Source organism: Athene cunicularia (genome assembly GCF_003259725.1).
Source record: "Athene cunicularia isolate RWA chromosome 15 unlocalized genomic scaffold, athCun1 chr15_part1, whole genome shotgun sequence".
Lineage (NCBI taxonomy): Eukaryota > Metazoa > Chordata > Aves > Strigiformes > Strigidae > Athene > Athene cunicularia.
In genome coordinates this window covers 15,993,834-16,016,153 of record NW_020799121.1, presented here as the reverse complement: position 1 = coordinate 16,016,153, position 22,320 = coordinate 15,993,834, and the positions used below count along the sequence as shown (strand labels likewise).

General features: G+C 41.8%; 1 protein-coding gene across 2 annotated transcripts in view; it reads right to left on the bottom strand.

Annotated features, from left to right (window-relative positions):
• Positions 1–22,038, bottom strand: part of ZNRF3 (zinc and ring finger 3) — an 83,580-nt gene extending 61,542 nt beyond the window's left edge. For both annotated transcript variants that reach the window (XM_026859770.1, XM_026859771.1), the window contains exon 1: positions 22,017–22,038. The gene's annotated coding sequence lies outside the window, so the exon portion shown is untranslated. The remainder of the gene's footprint in view (positions 1–22,016) is intronic.
• Positions 22,039–22,320: the final 282 nt, after the last annotated feature.

The following is a 22,320-nucleotide window of genomic DNA, read 5'->3' as shown; positions in this document are numbered from 1 at the left end:
GTTTAATAGTGAGCAATGCACCTATGTTCCATCATTTTGCTTAACTCCTTTTGGATGACACCCATACTTTTGGCTTTTACACCATCTTACAGCAAATAACACAACTTACTGTTTTAAAAATATACATTCTTTTGCTAACTTTAAAGCTGTTATGTGAATTTTTCTGAGAATGTTCTGATAGTCCTTGTATTGCAAGGAATAGCCAGCAATTGTTCCTTAGTCACTGTCTCTACATCACACTAAGTCTCTTGTCAACAGCCTCTTTTTCCAAGCCTTTTTCAGTGAGCATCCTTCCACTAGAGGATGAGGCTGGTCCACAGGTTGTGACTTGTCTGTTCCTTTTTCTAGTCTTTTTCACTTTTACAATGCACTGACTTGAACTGCACACAACATTCAAGCTCTTGGAACGCAATGGTGCTCACAAGGTCTTCTGCTTTGCTCTCTGGGCCTTTCCTAGTAATTGCAACACTCACAAAATTTTCAGTGTTACTTGTACCAGGGTATGGTTTTCAGAATACACTTAATTCCAAAGAAGAAAAAGGAAACTTAGCTGCAACTTCAAAAAGCCTTTTAAGATCCTTCTTTGTTCTTTCTGGTGCATTCCTCCAGCTTGCACTACAATTAAGCAAGATCCTTCCCAAGATCAGCACTGATATATCTGCTGGATATACAGTTGTGACTTGTTGGGAAGAATCCCTTTAACCAAGGTCCTTACATGGCACATTCAGCCAGAGATAAACACAGAGGAAGCTCTGCAGAAAATGTGACATATACAAAAACAAGGTCAATGGAATCTGTGACCAATCACAAATTGAAACAGAAAAGGCTAGGCATTGTGCAAAGAACCACCACACTCATAAACACACCTCTGTACTCCTCTGCTAGGAACTGCTAATTTGTCTGTAATATTTAAATAACAGTTGGTGCTTATTTTTAAAAACACATGTAAGAGTTCCTTCGTTTTGTCAGGCATTTTGAAAACAAATTAGTTACATATCTATAGAAAGCGAATACATATTGTAAGCACCAAAGGCCACTTGAAAAAAAGAGCTGTGGTTAGCTTGCTGCGGTGAATGTCATAGCACGTACAACCTCTGTCAGGTACCTAATAGCTGACGAAAGTATTTATCATCGGCCTTCAGACAGACAATCTGGCTCAAACATCCTCTACCATATTTTGGCTTCCTTCTAATAGCCAGTATCACAAGGTAGCATTACCTTTTTTGCCAGAGCACCTCAAACCATCATAGCTACTATAGTACTAAATGTACTACTGACTTCAAATCTGCCTCTTACTGCCAGAACAGGGAGTAATTTCAGGCCCAGAAGCCTCAAGTGAATGAAGTTTTCTTGACATAAGGAGTCAGACTCTTACCCACACCATTCTTCTTGGAGGGATGTCAGCCCTGTACTAGCATTCAACTTCCTGTTTAACACATTCACTCATATTAACAAAAGCTTTCTGTGCAAGATCACATCGCCTTTCAGTAAATAACTTTATAAACTAGTTTGCTACACTGGAAATTAATACTGTGCACTGTGGACACATGTTTGCTGGTATTTCAACTGAAGCTCCTCTAGCTATCCGCTCCCAGTCCAGAAGAAAAAGGACAAGACTTCCACCACATCTAATGCTGTTCATGTTAGGCTTTAAGGACGCATTTTGTCTCAGCCTAAAGTGGCATGCTTTAAAACTTGCGTGTGGAAAAAGACCGGGGGGAAGAAGTTGTCCTCTTCCTCCCCACCAATCACTGTCACCTGACACACTGTAATTTATCTTTCCCAGCATCTTCAGGTTGAGTTTGAATCTGGTTTATTGAACAGGACAACAAATGAGACACTATCACCTCTAATCAAACATGAAAGAACTCACAATCCTAAAAATAAAAATACAGCCATTCAAGTAAACTTCTCTTTGCATGAAGGAGTGACAGATCTCCTGGATTGGTATCTGCAATATCGTTGTTCAATAAAAAAATTAGCACATTTTTTCCAAGATTAATAACCTTTACCATTTTCCTTAAACAAAAGAAAATTTGAATGAAATCAGACATTGCAGTTGACACTGGTACGGCTCAGTTCCTATATAAACTCCCTCAAGCCGAGTAAAACCTGTTCAAGATCAAACTCATCTGCTCACTATCATCATCAGCTTCCTGTTCATTCATCAGTATATGAATGGCTACAATAGGGCCATCGAGACAAAAGATGGTTTCTGAGGGAATGTCTGACAGAGGAAGAAGTTACATCAGCCTAACGCTCCTTTGTTCAAGGAGCTCTGAACATTAATAGCAGTTAAAGACCAGGCAGCTGCTGCACAGAATTAGAAAGAGACAGAAAGAACAATTACTTCCTGGCAACGTTTTTTACCCTGCAGCTCAAAAAAACCTCTACAGAAATGCTGAAGAGTATGAGAATGAGAAAAATTCTGGAGATCAAGTCTTCCCTCCATTCCTGTTAGACAGCAGTTTAACTAGGACCCTACCAGACGTGCCAGCAAACTGCTGTTCTAGACCTCCTGCACTACACATACCAACTCCCGACTCCTTTGCACTCCAAAAAATAAGGAAAAGTAGAATGTCACAGTATGCAGCAACCCTTAGAAGGTCCCTCCAAACCAAACCAGATCTTTCCTGTGCTCTCTCAAATTCAGACAAGAAAGCTACAGGCAGAGTAACAGACTGAAAAAAAAAAAATGTGGAAGGAAAAGCCATCAAGAGCTCTCACGTATTAATTGTTCCTAAGCCACAAGCTGGCAGAGCCTGGAAGCATGTACTGCAGAATTCTCACCATGTGCTTGCTCTAATCTTACATTCCTTCACAAGTATCTGCTACTGGTTTCTGCCAGAGAGAGTCACTGGAGCAGAGGAATTTTTTTGGTTAACTTGGCATGGCAGTTGTGTTAATTCACTTGGTTGCACGAATCAAAAGGCCACGGATACTGCTGACAGAAGTGGCCACACAAACTCAGCAGACTATACAGGAAATCAGTTCAAACCTCTTTTTTCATTCTATTGCTCACTAGAAGCAAAAGCACAGGGATGACATACTGATGGCAGAACCCTCCAGCTCATCTCCTTCTATGGGTAGAGAAACCTCTGCTGCCTACTACAACGGACTGGAACAGCCTGTCCCACACATATCTGCGTGGGATTTCCAAAAAGGAAATATTTTCAAGCAGATGCCTAAATTCCCAGAAAGTCATGGAAACTGCTAGGATCCCCACCCCAGAATTTTTCTCTAGCCTCTCTGTATCGTGAGGGGAAAGTGCCTGCAGCAGTAACAAAAATACATGTCAGAGCCCATCTCAGAGCTCTCTAAGATGTGCAAATTTCCTGGTGCCTGAAGGTTTGGTAACTAGAAACCAAAATCGGGAGTATTTCAAGTGTACTGAAGCTCTTTCTACCAGTGTCAAATATCAAATCAGACACATCTGTGGAAGTAGCATGGCAGTAAAGAGATTCAGGGGGTGGAGAGAAGTTGCCAACCAGCAAAATGGAGAGATTTCCACGAGACAGAGGAATGCCAGCATCATCCCACATATTCCACAATAAAGGGAATACATCCCTTTTTGAGCAGGGGCCTTTTATTAAGGTAATAAACTGATTAGCAGACTATAAATGTAGCTTTGACCCTGGAATGAAGCAAGAAAGGTAACAATATATGCAGTCACCTTCCCCACATGATAGATTTTCAGACTTCAGGGTGCCACAATTTTGGATACTAATCTGAACCGCACTGCAAATAGTCTCATGGCTATGGGGGCAGGAAAGCTGGAGATTCTGCCAAATAACCACTGTGGTTATTCCAGCATCCTGGAATACACTTTGGGACTGAGATAATCCCATTAGATCTTTCTTCTAACACAATCGGTAAGTGAAACAACACAGAATGGTGAAGTTGTTTTTCAGTTACTGAGTTAACAGCTTCCCAGAGAGACGAATGGGCGCAGATCTCCCTCCCTCCCACAGGGACTGAGTGGTTCAAGCCCTCTGTCACACAGACATACCCTGAGTCTGTAACAAGAGCAGATGCATGCAGACTTTGTTCACTATCCAAGCAGAAGAGCTTGTTCTGCCTGAGCTCCAAACATGTACAAAATCAATGCAACTACATTAATTAATATATGTTGCCTCTCTGGCAATACTTATTCACTTGGGCTTTGCACGGTGCCCACAAGGTCACATAGTTTTTGGGTATCAGACTGTGCTAGCTCAGGTCATTTGCCATACACTGCACAGATACACCTTCGGGTGGAAAAACTGCACTACTGTGCTCTACCTCACAATTTCACAAGGTTCCTTTGAAAAGTTGTTTTCTACCCCTTCCCTTTACAGCCAAAATGGGGGCTCAGACACACACTTCTGCAGCTGCAGCATATAAAGAGACGTGAGGTTTGTAAAGGAGAAGATTGGAAACTCCTTCCATCCCTGCACATCTGTTCCAGAAGTCACACCTCTCCTTCCTCCTTTCCACATGCACAAAGGGGGAGAACAGCTATTTCTTTCCCATTCATAGTTTGTGCCTGAACAAGCCTGTGCTTCTTGACCATGGATAAGGCTTATCACTTCCCCTCTAACTCCACCTTGGTTCTGCTCAACTTCTCTTCATACAAATCCCAGAAATTTTTAACTGGCATTCTCAAAACAAAATAGTTTCCATTTTAATAAGGAAAGCAGCCTGAAAACAAGCACTCATTCCTTTGCCATTTTCCTACTTCATCCCACATGGACACCACAAGTGAGAGAATACCTCATGCGGAAGTTGTGCAAAGTAAAAAAAGGAAAACTGCAAGTCTGCAGTTACTTCAAAATGCTTGAGCTCCATGCTACCCATGAAAACCTTCCATATACTCATGTATTCCTGCTCTATCTCTGTGGCACACGCTTCACCTCTCTAAACAAACAAGGACTGTCTTTGTGCCTTTGTTTAAATTAAGAAAAAGAAAAAAAACCAACCTGTCTCACAGGCTGTGATTACATCAGCAAGTGTTCTCCTTTTCTCTATCAATCCTGCCTTACTCAGGCTTTGAAGAGCCTCTGTGTGCTGCTGCCATGTGCTTTGATCTTTCCATTTTATGCCCTAGGGCCAGCGCTGATAATATCTGCTTTGCCTGCACAGTTTTGGGAAAGGCAGTAGCACCCATTCCTGTCCAAGAGCAGCTTTGTTAACACGCTGAAACGGCATGTGCGCCCCTGTGACCCCAGAGAGGCAGACACATAAAAACACACAGTCAGTGCACATGCGCCACTATAACAACATTTGGACAGACTACATTTTTCCTCCTGTTAAGAAGTAGTAGAGTGTGACACCTTATTGTTAGTCTTTCAGCTCCGCAAAGCAAAGTCACTGTATGCAGCCACACAACCCAGACAATGAGTCCCACAGCCTCGTGTCTCTAGACTCCATTTTGTTAAGGATATTTAATAATAATATGAAGGCCTGTCAGTTGATGCTTCTTGTGACTCAGAAGTGGGAAACATCCTTAGCATCAAATTGAAGTGTGTCAGTCACCACGAATCACCCAAGGTGGCAAAGGGACCAAAGGGACCGGCGGTTTTCTTTAACTCCTGCCCTTGCAAAGCCACGAAAAGAGACCTGCACAGGCAGCACACATGGAGCCAGGCAACTCCCCTTTGCACCAGGGATCTAAAAAAAAAAAAAAAAAAAAAAAAAAGCAAAATAGAATACCCCAAAAAATCCTGTTCTGGGGTCTTTCACTTCTGCCATGGCACTAACCCTCACTTTCTGGAAAATGAGTGTGTTGGGTGTAGATTATATGTGAATGTTTCCAGCGACAGCTCTGGGATGAAAGCAGATGATCTTTTCTGAGATTCTTAGGCCTGTACTACTATACATTTTCCCTGGCACTTGAATTGTTAAATGGGAAAGCAAGGTACTTCACATATTAATAAACAAGCATTTCAAGGACAGCCCTCTATATAACTCATACAACAGCAGAAACCCTAGAGGAAAATTCTGCTTATTTTAGTAACTAAATTCTTGACACTTACTGTGTTCAGAAAAAAAAAGGCAGAGGAAGAAAACCGAAGAGCGTGTGGCAGAGCAGCAGGGAAATAAACCTGGAGATCCTACCAACAGCTAAATGTCGGATCCTTAAATGAATAAAGAACAGGAGAAAGGACCGAATTATTAACCCCAGGTTAAATAAATTTAACTGGAAATTTGGAGATCTGACATACAGCACTTATCTATTCAACAGATACAGCCAGGCATTTTAAAGTTACCCCCCATTAGCTGGTGGGTAAACTGCTTTTATGTCCCTTCAGTGGCACTGGTATCTAAAAGGAAATTTATTTTCCTCAGTTTCATATAATGGCAACAACAGTATCTCTCAGATACAGACCCTCCCAAAAAATGAATATGAATACTGTTAAGAAATTATTACCAAGAGGGAAAGCATTACCCTAGAAAACCAGAGAGCAACTTCAGTTAGTCTAGTTCCACTGCTGGCGGTGGCAGGAAACCAGCTTGCATCAGATTTCATCTATGAAAAGATTTGCTTTTCAGAGGCCACATCAAGCAATGTCATTCATAGTTATGTAGCATGCTACATACAGCAAAGGCGGCGGCTTCCTGCTGTACAGCACTATAAACCTAGTGGCTTTTCTCACAAACACCATGTCTTCCAATTCGGTTTCAGCCACGCGGGGCAAGTGACAGAACTGCCATCCTCCCATCAGTTCTTTTATTGCTAAACTGAGAGTTCGAAGTGTCTAAGGTATGGCATCAGGTCTGAGATTTCACAGGTTCTAGGAAACCAGGAAAAACGGATTTCTGAAAGCTCTTTCCAGAATGTGCATTGTTCAAAAGAATTCAACATCCTTCCCACCACTCAGTGGAGGTGAATCCTTCTCATCCCAGACAGCAGCAGTGTGTATTTCACTACAGAACAAATCAGAAGCAGCCAAGGAACTTCCAGTAGGACCCCTATATTTGGCTTGCCTTTATGGGAAAGGATATTTTTAATCTATCTTTCTTGCAACCTGTCCCAATCCAAGAATTTTCCAAGAACTAAATAGCATTTGAAAAATTTCGAAAAGAAAGCCTTCACGCTGAGACAGTGAAGAGGAGAGTGAAAGAAGCCCTGACCTTCTCTGCCATCTCATACTGGAGTTGCAGGCAGCTGCCTGTTCCAAGCTAAGCCCACTACAAACTGTTAGCTGCAACCCCATTCCAGGTTTTACCCTTAGCCGCTCCTCCCAGTACTTCAAAGGAGAAGTATTTTTGTGCAGCCCAGCAAGGAGTGTAAACTGCCCAGCTGCTTCCAAAGCAAGATGATTTAACCCTTAAGTGCCCAATATGCTATGCCCTCAGCAGGGGATGTGTGTGTAAAGAAAAAAAAAAAACAAAAAACCACCACACACACAACCTAAAAATCACCAGAAGCCTAAAAATTAAGTTTGTTAATGACTTAACTGAGAAATGATATACCACTAGTCATCATCCCATTCCCCCTCCCTCTTTTTTTTTAGAGGGGAAGAAGAGGGTAGAGAAACTAGAACTTCTAAAACAAGTTTATGAGAGTCACCCAGATACTTTCCATAACGCATCAGAATTTTGCTTAAATGACTAGAAGACCCCACTCCTCTCAATAATGTAGAGTTGGCTATAAATAACTAAATACCTTCTCAAGCAGAACCAAAGGATCCCACAAATTGAGCATTTTGCTGAAAGCACCAGTAAATTAACTGCCCTCCTTGGCCTCCCACTCATTCCCACAGTAGCGACAAGCTGGAGGACAGGCTTCCTCACAAATGAAACCTCAAATAACCTCTCTGCAGAAAACATTAAAATGGCCGAGATGTCTTAATGCTGGGAGATAACTGGAAAGGTAGAGGAAGCCACTACATGATGCCCCTCTTACTGGAAACGCTTTTTGTTCTGGGGGTCCTCCTTAAGTTTGAGTTTCCACGCTCTGCAGTTATTTCCCCACCGCCTGAAGCGCACAAGCAGCAGACCACTGCCCACCACCTATGTTCCCTTGGTTCACAATTTTGTTTCAGGCCAAGATGGTTCATAGCCAACTGTATACAAATATACTTATAACCAGCTTTTCATCAACACACAGAGACCCAGGGAAAGGCACATGTCTTTATGTTAACTGGTGATGGGTAAACTGGTATCAAACAAGCCACTTCATTTTGTCTGACATCAGCATATACACTCAGGTATTTCAAATTACAGAATCTGCAAAACCCATTGGGATTTCCTGCATCCAAGCTTTTTTTTTTTGCTTGGTTATTAAACAGAGGTTGTCCACTACTTAGACACAAAACTCCTGCTTACAGTGAGGCTGTCCATGCCATTTTCCAGTTATGCTTTTATTCTATACTTTATTTTTTTGTACTAGAGTGGGTTTGACTTTTGTATTTGTACAATGTTACACTCAAACTAAAGCAACACCTTCTTTACTAAGGCACATCTGTACTCAAAACCTGGGTAGATACACTGCCAAAGCCTTCATCCAGGTTACAACACAGGGTAGGATATCTCCCCATCTTTAGTTTGGATGTTCTACTTCTGAAATCAGTCTTCTCTCATATACCTAGCTGATACTTCAAATAACTGCATCTCTGTTAACAGCACACAGAATTAGAGCTCAGACACAATTAACTCCTTGCTCTGTCAGCTTCCCCCAAATCTGCAGCATGGCAAGGGGGTTCACGTGGCGAGTGCTGCAGGCCCAGGAAGCAGGGAAGTCCCTTCCTGCGAAGGATAAAATGAACACCGTGTGCTGCAGCATAACCCCGGGTGGTGCATGGCCGTGGCTGCACCATCACCAGGGAAGGGATGGGTAAGTGGTTAAGAGCACAGCATTCATTTCTTATCATCATTCAGACTGAAGGCTGTTTAGTCAGAATGTATTATGAATAGTTTTAACCATAAGGATTCAGAATTCACCACTGTAAGTAACTGCATGCCAGTTAGCTTCCCACATTGCCTCCTGCCTGGTGGCATTCAAACTTCCTCTTTCCTCCCCCTCCTTTTCAGCAGCCTCACCTACTTGGAGCACAGTCCCAACACTCTAAGAGCAGGACAGAAAGATCGTTAGGGACGTCAGGGGTGCACATATGGAAAACACAAGCAATAAAACATCCAGGGGGGTGTGCACGTTAAATGCACATACTTTGGCCATGCTAAGCAATGGGAGTGTAGCACGTGCTTCTGCCCCAGACCTGAATTTGCTGAATGTATGCACAGTCTGGAGTTCTGCTCCTGAAACTATGAGAATCTTTAACATTCAGTCCACGAGCTGCTTCTTCCAATTTTTCAGTGTACAGTTAGTCTCCAATAACATTTCAGTAGCTAGTTCAGTCTATCAATAGCAACTGCCTGATGTTGTGGCATCTCTGTGGGGACCTTGTGTCTTCACAAGGATGTGTTCAGCCTCCCCTCCCAGTGAGTTACCACTCTCCTTCCCACACTCCAGAGGTACAAGCAGCGACACTTGCTGGGGAGCACTGAACTCTGAGTAGCATCCCCACCTCTCCTGATTCCCAAGCAGAATGTTGAGCACACTTAGCTTTCAAACTCAGTAATTTACAACTGAACAGATTAACTAAGCACTAAGAAGTTTGTTCAAGAATCACAGTCAGCAGTAAAAGGTTTTTGTTTGTTTTTTTCTTCTTGTTGTCTGAAGATTTATCACAGTTTACTGAGATGCAAAAGACTTCATGACAGGATAGTTGCTAGATCCATATCAAAATGGATTTACTTTAAGGATAAAAATACAGTTTCAAAGTTAAACACAGTCAGAACTGAAGATAATCTGTACAATTCTGACCCTCTGTGAACTTTCAATGTAATATTCATTAATTGTGTTTTTCTACAAGACCCATCTCAGTACACAAGATAGATAGACAAACGAAATAAGGGTTACAAATTTACAGAGGATTCTGCCTACAAAAACTCCTTCTTACTTGACTGAAAGCTGGAAAGTTACGTGTCAAAACAATCCAAACCCGAAATTGGCTAAAGAGTATCCCTAATATATCTGAATCACACATCTGCCTAAATAGCTCCTTCACGGATCTCTACAGAAGACAGGTAAGAGGCTCACACCAGAACATACAGAAATAACAGCCAGTTCAACTTTATTCAGGTTTTTGAATTCCAACTCAAAATATTCAATATCCCAGGTGCTGGATTACAGCTACTGGCTAGAATCTGCAACAGCTGCACCATTCACTCACTGGCAGTCTGAAGAGCTAGCACAAACTGGACAGTCGGGAGACCCTGAAGTTTTACATCTTTCTTCTGAAGACCACTGGAACAGCTTTGGGCAAAAGACAACAGCAGGTTTCCCATACAGATAAACCAGAGAGAACTCAGTTGAGCCATACCATGAAAACACAGTTGTGGCTGTTTGCAAAACTCTGGTGCTAGGACTGAGAGCAACAAGAGAAAGTAAGTCAAGGAATTGGGATGTCATGGAGATAACGCCTGTGGCTGAACGTCCTGCATGGTGTTGAAGACACGTTCTCATGCTCCAAGCCTTACCCATGCTGAATTGGCAGACAGGACAGAATCCAAAATATTTGATAACAGGAGATCACCATTTCGCGGAAACAGTATTAAGTTTACAAAGGCAATCTTTATGAACAGAATAATAATAATGGGTGAAGGAAAAAAGAAAAAGCAATACAGATTAACATAAAGAGTTCTACACGTGTTACTAAAGCAAAGGGATGAGTCAGCCCCAAAAGAGCCATTAGATCATGTTTTGAAAGTTAAAAGATAGTTTTCATATTTAATTGTGGGAAAATGAAGCTCTGGCTCTGTCAATTTCATTCTAGAAATGTCTTCAATCCAAGCAGCTGCTTAAAATCTGGTACTACAATTTCAGAAACTTGGTTTGGGCAAACAGGCTAGGGCTAGGGAGCAAACAAACACTTCACTGACAAAGTCTGCAATAAAATCAAAGCTGACAAAATTTCAGCACAGGATTCTATGGATACGGACCACAAAAGTAGTGTATTAACCTAACAGACCAGCACACTGATGCAACTGTTTCTGCGTAAGACTCCTCCCTGCAATAACAGAGCAAAAAAAGTAGATCCTGCTGTAACCAAGACATGCATGCCTGAGTAACTAACTTTTGGATCTTTATTTGAACTTTAGTTCTCTCTGTCACATCCCTAATTTTGACTTTATCAAGTGCACAGAACTGATTTCCGAAGCACTAATAATTAGCTTTAATCAAGAAACTTAAGGACTCTCGATATGAGAAATACCACCCCTAGTTTCCCTGCCCACAACCTACCTGGAAGTAACTTCATAATGAAATATCAAAAAAGTGACAGAAATAGTCCCACCTATAAAATCATCATGAAGAATAACCATGTCAGGCACCAGTGGTCACTCTAACAGGCCCTGCAGGGCTGGGCTGAGCATGCCAAGATTCTACCCCACTGTGGCATTTCTCTTCAGTGTCCTTTTACACCTGGTCCATATCAAAGGTTCAGAGATAAGATGTTATACTTAAAATGCCACTTAAGGATCACATCTACAAAATCCTCTCTTCTTAATTCTCTTTCACTGCACATCTGTGCCTAGATATAACAAAGGCAACTAGCTTTTTCAGATACTTCCAACTGCATAGGACTAAAAGCATCACATTTCAAAACAAACCAAAGCTTCCTTCTCTGCTTCCTTCTCTTCAAAAAAAAAAAAAAAAAAAAAAAAGGGGGGGGGGGGAAAAGAAATTCAACCACGTGAAGATTAGCTCTGAATTTTAGAGGTTATTACCATTTCTTCCCATCTTCTACTCCACTGTTGAAGGGAAACACTTGCAAACACTGTTCTACAGAACCACAAATTCAAATGAAGAATATAAGGTATCTGATTCCTTGATACTCTTCCTTGCTCAAGAACTATTGCCTATGCCTGCTCTAATATATCTTTACATCAAGAATTTAAGTAATTTACAGCTTAGATTCTTTCAAGTAAACAGAACCTTCTATATAAAAATATCTGCAGGTATAGGGAAGATTGTCAACACTGAACTAAGACATTTGTGCTGCCTCTCACACAGGTGAAGCATGTAAAAACTGTCATCTTACGTCAGAAATGAATCTTATCTCAGGTCTTCTACAAAAATTTGATGCACTATTTCAGTGGCTCTGAGGGAAGACAAGAGGCAGACATCCAGTACTTACTCACCCTCTGACAAGCTGGGCACCAGACCATGCCTTCAGAACATGACCCTACATACCGCAGCACCTACTAATCTGTAATCATTACTGCATGACAGTGCTGAAACCAGAGAGTTCTCTTTAAGGCAAAGACCTCCACCACAGACCTGTTCAAGAAATACCTCTGACATGGACATGCTCCTTTGGTTAGTCCATTTTAAAGTGTATTCCTAGAAGCAGACTGCTTGAAAACTTCCAAGTTTTCATGTTCTCCAGCTTTCCACACCAGCACAGATGTTAAGACAAATCATTTGGAAGGGTTTTGTTTTGATTTATTAATAGAAGCTTTATTTTCACACCATCTCACAATCACAAGAAGCCTAAGGTTAGAGAACTCCCACCATCTAAACAAAAAGTGCACCACATACGAGCAGAAGCTTTATTTAGGAAGATACATTCTTTACTCATATGACAGGATTTAGTTCTGCACATCACCATCATACCAAGCTTCCTGCTTTTCACAGCCCCTTGAAAGGGGGAAAAATTAAGATAGGTTTGAGGTCATACCAAATGCATTTGCTGCTCTGGGAGAAGCTGCTTCAGAAACAGCGTTGTGCCAGTTTAGACAGTATTTCAATAGCGGCAATAGTTCCATCTCTTATCTGAACGTGACTCAGAGGACCAAGCACTACCCAGATGAAATGGAAGCACAGTTCTAGTGCAGAAGACCACATCAATCTCACTTCTTCACCATATACTAACCACTCCTACAAGCTTCCCCATCTTCCTTTTCTCAGCACCCTGTACAATTTTTCAATCAGTTTTCCTTTCTTTTCAAACCTGTCTCACCTCTTGTCCACTTTGTGCTGCACATCCATTCACTGTTTCATACCACACTCTGTCATGTCCCTTTTGAATCTCACCTATTTCAAGTCCACCCTGTGAACCTTCACTACAGGCCCATCCCACTACCAGAAGCTGTGCCCAACCCTTCTCCTGAAAGTCTACCATCATCTCTTGATGTCACCTACAGCTCTAGGGCTCCGCAGAAGAAAGCATCATTTGCCTTCTCAACCTTTACCATCTCTTCCAAAACATTTGTTCCAGTCCAACAATCCTGGCACTGCTCTCCCTGCCAAATACTTCAAAGCACAGCTTACCAGCAAAGCTTGCTCAACCTTTAGCTTTTCTCTATGCTCCAGTCCTCTCTAAGCAAACATGTCACCATTATAATCTCTTGCTAGTCTCTCTCCACATGTATAAAATCTGCAAGATGCAAGATTAGCTCCCCAGATTAAACCTAGAGGAGCTTTAGAAAAGCTAGACAAACCTTTCTTCATTTACTACTAGTCATCAAATCCCAGAGTCCTTCTGCTCATTCTTCATAGTCCTTCAGTTTCCCACTATTCCGCATTTTTCCTCAGTTCCCTTCAAGCTGCTGATCACCTATGTATACCTATCCTCCCCTTTACCACATTCCTTGTAAGGGCAGTCTTGACTCCTAGTACCTTGGATTAGTCAGTTATTGAACTGAGACTAGTGCAAAGGCAGAATGACCATCTATACTACTGAAGTCTGGGGTCAAAATGTTAGGATCATTAACTTTATTTTCCACCTTGCAAATCAATTTCACGCTGGAATTCAAAGACAGTAACATGTGTCCATGATAAGATGCTGAGAATTCACACAGTAATGAGAAGGAAACAGAAAAGTGAGAAATCAAAGGCAAGAAAGACAACAGGAAAGAAATTGGAGGTCAAGCCTAGATGCTGTTATCCCATGCTTACCTATCCACATTTAATGTCCTTCATCACACATCCATCAGGGATCTTGTACCCATGCTGCCAGCTCCTGAAGCAACGCACCCCAGCCTGTAATCAGCAGCCGAGTCCCTCTTTGGAAAGCTGCTCCCCCTCCTGCTCCCCAAGCAGTGCTGCCACTTCCACCCCAGAGAGCCGGAACGTGGCCTTGGAAAAGCAATCTGGATTTCTGGAGGACAGCAGGGGAGCGCTGCTGCTTTGCCAGGATTAGCTGCCAAATTTTAAACAGCGTGAATGAAGTTTATTCACCCACTACCTGCCTCAGTAATAGAAATATGATCCTGGAGCCTTAATATCAGAGATGCAATTCCCTACCAGCTAATGAGACAGGAACAGGCCAACAGCAGAAGACATAAGTGTTTTCCTAGAACATATATGATTCAAAAGCTGTCCTTTCTAGTGCTTCAGATAGGCAGTATATGCTCACCTGGAGGTACACGTTTTGTAGGAACATACGTTTTGGTTTAACCCATTTTTTTCATCCTTGCAATGATTCACCTTGTTCCCTGCTAACAGTCATCCCTCAGCATCTACAAGGACATCCATGACACATTTCTAAATAGACAGTAAAAAAAAAAACAGAGCAAGAACAAAGCCACAGGTACCCATGAAGTCCCAGTCAAATGGCCCATTCTTAATTGTTTTCAAAATGACTACTATATGCTTATAAAGGTATTCTGTATTCTTAAGAAGAAGCTGAAAGAGAAAGAGTGAAAATTACTGCAGTTGTTCTGAAAAATAACCATATTCTTAATGCAAATGTAAATTACTATATTCCTAAAGAGCTTTTTTTTTAAAAAAAAAAAAAACACACACAAAAAACCCCCGATATCCTTCTAGCAGCAGTCTCAGTTTGAAAAAGTAAATAAAACCAACTCCTCCTCCTGGAGGCACAGTTTATGGTACTAATACCATATAACATGAACAGCAAAAATCTGTGCATTCACTTGCAGATTCTCTTTCAGACTAAGAAATGCTATTCTGTGCTGAGAAACAGAGCACTACAGTTGGGCATGGATATGCCACATTATTGTACTGATACAAAGATTAAATTCCTCTATCAGGCAGTTCATGACCCATTCCTTAAAGCAGGGTAAGCCATAACTACCACGCCTCTGAAAGCGGAAAAAGTGCTAAAGGGTATTCTCCAGCTGTTCCATTTTTACAGTTTGTTATACGCCCAGAGACTGCTCTAGGAAGGCTCTCTTTTAAGGCTTCTTCAACTTCTCGCTAGTCTTCTGAGCATCTTCTATTATTTTCTTTCTGGTAAGAATGTTTAAAAAAACAAAAGTGAAGTTCCTAGCCCCACAACCTTCCCTTGACAGATATTCAGGACTCCTACTACTTCTCTTAGCTTTACCTAACTGAACCAGTCCCTAACCTAGGTCAGGATTCTGCTGCCTTAAGAATGCATTTGACATTAATCTCCAGAACATACTGCATCACTTTGTATGTTCTGTTTCGAAGACTGCAGTGTCCACTTTTTCTGGAATATGTTTATAAAGATGAGATTTCACAATTCAGCAGCATTTGGATAGTACAACTGCTAAAAAAATATAATTAAGCTTCCTAGGCAGTACAACCTAGGCTGATAACCTAGGAGGTTATTTGCTAGCAATATCCTTACCAGCCACAGTATGTTGTATTGCTTAGAGGGAGCAAATACTCTCCTAGCTTCACCAATTCCAAGACACCAACTGCAAGTTAAGGATTGAAAATATTTTCTATTTGATTCGCAAACATTCTCTTTGCAGTAGGACTGAATTAGACATATTCCACTGTCTTCTAATTCCTCCTAACACAGAAGCACAATGAGAGATGGAAAGAGTGTTTGCACAGCCTACTTAAAAGTGTTTGAGAACACTAGGATCTACTCCATCAGTCCTAACTCACAACATATCAAAGTATTCTAGTTATAGGTCCTCCCGGGGCCACACCACACAGCAGTGCTGGCATAAGCATTTCTCAAATCCTAGCCAGACCTAGAAAAAGGTATCAGTGTTGTCCCCCCTCACAGGTGGCACAGAACATCCTGCAGGGAAGGCATGAACCTGCAGCTTGTGGATTACTTAAAAAGGATATATGAAAATTGATTCATAAAAGGAGACCTATTCTAGATAAGCTTGACACACTGGAGCCCCTATCCTCCCTGGGAAAGTGTTAGGGAATCTGTAAGTTTAAAAAAAAGTTTTAAGTCTCTAAAGTAAGGTTAGAAAACACCAAGGCAGCAAGTGTTTGACAGCCTTTTAACAATGCATGACAGTGACATGGCAGGGAAAAAGGTGGAAGGAGATAATATTATATGACAATAAAATCACACTAAATACAAAAACGCAGATGTGACCAAATGCACTGGGTCAGAAAACACACAATTCTATCACATAAGACAAAAACACCATACAATGATATTTTAAAAGTTTAGTAAGTTTAAAGCCCAGCCAAAAAAAAAAAAAAACCAAAAAACACACCTCAAAAAACAACTTTTACACATGTAAACATTATTTCTTTCCGAACTAACGCTTTTCTAATCACAGGAGATGCTCCACAGCCTTCATCAGATGGAAGTAACACCTTCAAAGTAGAAGAATTTTCCAAAGTCCATTCTTCCTCTAAACATAGAAACAGGCACATAAACATAAGGCAGAACACTATTTGTTAAGCACAGCGCACACTGTTTAGATCACACCCGTGCTAGTAACCCGAGAGGAAGGAGACTACAAAGGTCTAGACTCAACCACAACGGCTCCAGCTTCTGCTTGTACGCACATTTATCGATGACTGCAGAACCCTAAACGTCACTGAAAAACATATTCACTAGAGAAACAGATTTGGAAATGGTTAAGAACGGTTAAAGAGCAAGAACATAAAGTTCTCATTTGTGCCAGTTACTAAATGCGGATGCTGACAGGACCGAGTCCCTGCTACCTACACAAAAACGATTCTTCCCCAACGTAACTCTGGACCATGAAAGCTGCACCTTGAAGCAACATGGGCATGATCATAACACTCCTCTACCTAGCATTCTGTTAGTGCACAGTAATTTTAGCCCATCCAACCCTTGGACACTTTCAAAAAGAGCAGAAAAAGAGCAAGGAAAAACAGATTATCTACACACAGAAACCCATTCCTTCTCCTCCCCTTTGTACCATGGGGCATCACCCGCCAGAAGCCCTACAGAGTATTTGTGCCCTTTTAGCAACTTTCCCTTTGGTTTTAATGACTTCAGGCAAGAGGGCTCAGCAGTGATGTAGGACCTGCAGGGCCCTGAACAAGGATGAGGAGACATGGCCTCAGTACAGAGCATTAACAACAAGGTGGCCGCAACACACAACCGACCACACGTGGAGGAAGAACCTCTATGAGAAGGGGCTCGCTGGTTTGCACGAGGTGTCAGTGCCACAAAACCACGTTTCACAACCTAAAGCCCTTTCTAGAGATGTGACCTCAAGTACCCAAGTAAATACTAGGAAAAAAATTGTGGTGGCTTGAAGACGACATTTTACTTTGGAACTGGAGAAGGGGAAGAGTGAACGTGTGACACGCTAACTTCCTGTACAGATTCCTCACAGATGGCAACTTCGTGCACAGTAGCTCACGCTCCCTCATTTAGGGGGTTGATAACGTCCCGTTTATCCACTGGAAAGCCTGCAAAGTAGAAGCAGCTATGAAGTGCAGGGACATGTCAAGAGCAGCCACCAGGCCTGTAAAACTGATCTTAAACCAGCAACAGCAAAGAAATAAAAAACCTTGCTTTACAAAGCCAAACAATTGGTAAGGTGTGGGGTTTTTTGTTTGTTTTTTAATTTGACTTGCAGTTTCATCTTAGTATGGGATACTGTTATTAACTTCCACGTTAAGCAGTGATAAGGAGCAAAATTACTCCCACTGCCTACGTGCTTTTAATTGAAATTTCAGTACTCGGTATTTTGGAATGGGAAGAGGCATACTTCAAAACTTTGAGGACCTTATTTCCGTGGAAGCTCTACTTGCAGCCTTGAAGAGGTACACCAGTTTATAGATTACAACACACTTTCTGCAGACTAAGATATTCAAAAGTTAAACTTCAGATTGTGACGACGCTCTGTTTGAGCCACAACCTTGGCACTACTTACTGCTTACTCCTAAGTGACAAGTTTAAAGCTGGTTCTTTAATCTTAAGTGGTTCTGCTGATATACTTTCTATCTAGGTTGTGGGAACATCTCAAAATGTTTCCAGAAGTTACAGAAAGTAAACTCAAAGATGTGAAGGTAAAGTCTGAAAAAAACCCAAACATTTAGGGGAATTTCATACACACACACCCCCCACCCTCCCAGGAAAAGGTTGCAGGGCTGGTTAAAAATCTCATGCCTGTACCACACACTGCATGTACTTTATTTCTTTTGGTTTCTCTAAGTCTTTTGGACTAACAATAGTACCACATGTCAGAGGTGTGGCAGAGGGAAATTTAGTAAAGCACTGCCTTAGATCATTAGGACCAGCTTTCTACTACAGCTCTACCAAAACCAAACAAAAACTAGACTGTGATTGTTGGATAAATCCTTCCCAGAGGGAGAAGTATTAAGTATTTCCATATTTCATAAACTTTCCCATCTCAGAAGGATATTGCAGGGTATGTAGGGAGAAGGAAAACTACCTTTGTTAACAACTTGGAAGAGGGAACCAAAGAAAAATGAAGTCAAACACATCCACCAATCCCTAGATTCAAGCATTGAAATTGCATCCCAGCAGCTACAAAGTTCAGACAACTACTTCACATAGCATTAGCAGAATGCACATGAACACCGAATTCCTGAAGATACAACACAGCTGCTTCACTTTCTAAACAGGTCTTCCCTTAAAATCAACTGTGAACAAGTGATGTTTAGATGCCCCAGTCAGATTTTGGTTTTCTTCTGGAAGAAACAGTATCAAGATCTTTCCCTACTTTTTATATGTTAGTAAAGTTCTGCTTACTAGCATATTTTAGAAACTCTCACTGCTACAATAGTAAGTTACAGGTCGCAATTTCCTTGCTGAATTTCCATAGCAAGAGAAGCCTTTGAGCAAACTATTTACATCAAATAGACAATCAAGCACTTTCCTCCTGTGGTTGCTTCCCGGCGCTCTTCAGCTATGTAGGCAGTGACATAATTGATTTCACTTGCCGAACTAGAAAAGGCTGTACCAAAGAAGTGCATCTATAGCAGGAAAGTCTAAACCCACCAACCTTTTCCACTGTAGGCCATGCACTGAAAAAAAAAAAAAAAAAAAAATCTGTTACTTCAATAAAGGAGTTCCAAATAAGCCTAGAAGAGAATTCTAGATAGAAGATCATCCTGTAACGTGAAGCATACAGAACTTCGCAGCAAAAACTAAGCACAGCAGAGAAGCATGAACGGTCAGCACCCACACGAAAAAGTTATAGTGAAGAAACCCACAGCTCTGCTGCCCCAGTGGGCCATGACAAGGTTTCTCTGGGATGGAACATCAGTGATAAGATAGTCCATATAAGATCCACAACAGAGAGCTCAGAGGATAAAGAAGAAGAAAAACATGGCAGAGAGAGACAAGTCTACCGCAAAATCTAGTCTGGGGAAACACTTTCACACGACATGCACGCTTCCTCCTGTGGCACAATCAAGGCAAAGATTCAAACCACAATGAGGCCTTTCTAGGACACCAGAACTAGTGAATTTAAAGTGGCAAAAAAACCCCAAAAAAACATATCTCCAATGTTTAAAGGACATACAGTGCCAGCTCTGAGACAGCCCGCCACCCGGGCTGCAGGCGCCCGAAGGCCTGGACTTGGGGGCGGTGGGCCGGGCAAGCTCCTGAGGCAAAGCATGCCGAGACGGGGTTAAAAGCTTAGCTGATGGCTGACCCATCAGGTGTCTTTTTTTAAGATTCCTGATGGGGTTTGGGCAGAGTTTCATGCAAGTCGAACCATCCGGGCAGCACGACTGATTTTAATGAATCGGCAAATTCCAACTAAGACTTTTTTCCACCATTTCTGATCAGCTCCCACCAAGAACCTAACCTCAAGTTTTCAGTTCCTCTTTAAACCACCAACGATGACTATAACCTGCTCTTTCTCTGGGGTGTCCGAGAGACACTTGTGTGTCTTCCTGAGGGGGCCCACAATGGCTCTGACCCACGCAGACCTCAGGCCTGATCCACTGCGGGCGCACCTGAGCTGTGGACAGCGGGAGAAGGCTTCACCGTAACTGCGTTTTGCCCCAATTCTGTTTCACTGCATCCGTCTCTTCTACAACATAAGTGGCTGTAGTGAGGCTCCAGCAAGGAGCTACGATGCGGTAACTGGCCCACCCCCAAGCTGCAGAAACTAGAAAGGAAATCAAGTGATTCCTCCCGCAAGTAAGTATTTAAGCAGTATTTCTGTAACATAAAACCACTCTGATGACTGCAAATCCAAAAGGGACCCAAGAGCAAACACAGGGAAAGAAATTTTGTTGTGTGAGAAGGAACTTCTGCTCCAGTTAAAAAGAATACATACTGGACTGATCTGAAGCTGCCTATAAATATTCAAGAACATCAAAGCCGGTCCTGTTAAATTAAAAACGCTGTCACACAGATAGGAACTAGCCTCTAGCACTGCCAGCTTCAACATGTGAGCCTCTGATCTGTGAGGCAGAGGCTCAGCTCTTCAAGAAATTTTATTCACCATAAGAAGGAAAAAAAAAAGCAAAACCAGCAGTTGAGTTTAATAAGGATATTAAATGCCTTACGAGTGAGCTAATTAGAACTTAACTCTTTCAGGACATTTCAGCCCTTTTACTGACAAGGACAGTAGTTTCTTCCCATATTACTCCCACAGCTGGGACGTCTCCAGGCTCTGGGAATGTTCCTATCCAAGCTTCTGAATCAAACACTTATTCAGCCTTCAGAAACCAAAAAGATTTTGCTGGTTTCATCTCAGTGTAACCTTAATTTAATGACACTGCCATACATCACACATACACACATGTGCACACATTCTGGCCAACTATTCCACATCAGGGGTCTTATGTTTAATAGCAAAGCTGTCCCATGAGATTTCAAATCCTCATCTTGCCATAATTGCCTGAAGGTAACAAGAGGGGTAGACAAAAGGAGACCAGGTCACTTCATTTGACTTCTGTTATTTGAGGAGATTCATGTCCCAGTGGCAACTGAATATAAACAAAATACATGCAGTTGAGAAATTCATCCCAACCTGCAACTACAACCCTGTTATTTCACTACAGAATAACCCCTGTAAATTCCCAGTATCAAAACCTACAAAGATTATCACCAAATGTTACAAACGTAGCGGGCCAGAAGGAACTCTGGCAGCACAGCTTTCTCAAGAAAAATAGCAAAAAACCCAAATAAGACCACACCTTGGGAGTTCTTTTGCATTAACTACTCTGCAATGTCTTTTCTTTAGACAGTTTGGGGATGCAAAAGATAGTATCTTTTAAACAGGCAAAACCCTGCCAGCTACCAGATTGGGGATACCTTGCCTCTGAGCAAAAAGAGGTCTCCAGCCCTTGGCTCCTATTAAATACTGAACTCAGTAGCATCTCCTGGCTCTGTTTCATGGGTTCATTTCTTGCTCCCAGCCTTGCTACACACATCATTCAGGACATCTGCCAGCTTGGCATCCAGACCATAAAGCGTTCAGGTCCCCTTTATCCTCACAGTGTTCAAGACAGTATCAGCTCTAAATGGCTTCTGAGTAAATACAAAACAGGTATGAGAAAGTATGCTGGACCCTTGTGAAATACAACACTGCAATGGGAACCAGTACATTTCTCTGTCACAGCATACACACTCTTCAGAGATTGCCTTAGGAGAAATCCCCATCTAAGAAAAGGGCAGCAGATGCTATGCTGCATATCCTAACCTCTATCCTTATCTCCAAAGACAACAAGGACAGGTAAACCTTCAGTGGAGGAAGGACAGCAGAAGTGTGCCCAACTGGCATGCTATATATATATATATATATATATCAATGGTTTATCTATGAGACACAGGTATTATTGTTATTACTGTTGTTGTTATTAAAATAAAATCCACCAAGGCTCAATTGCTAGTGCCACCATTTAGCCAGGCCCAAACAAGAAGTCTTCAAGTATAGTCTCTGTGAGGTGGGGGGTTGGATAAAAAAAAAAAAAAATAAAATAAATCACAGCCTTTAATAGTGGTTCTTCTCTATGAACCACGGAGTTTCAGAACTGACCCATCAGTGGATAAAAATGAACAAAACACCTTCTGCAATTCCAAGTCAGTCCTCCAAATCCACTTTTCTTGATCTGTCAAAGTGGAGTGTTTAAGGTTGGAAACTTCCAGTTCTAAAGGTGAACTCAAGTGAAAGTTTGGT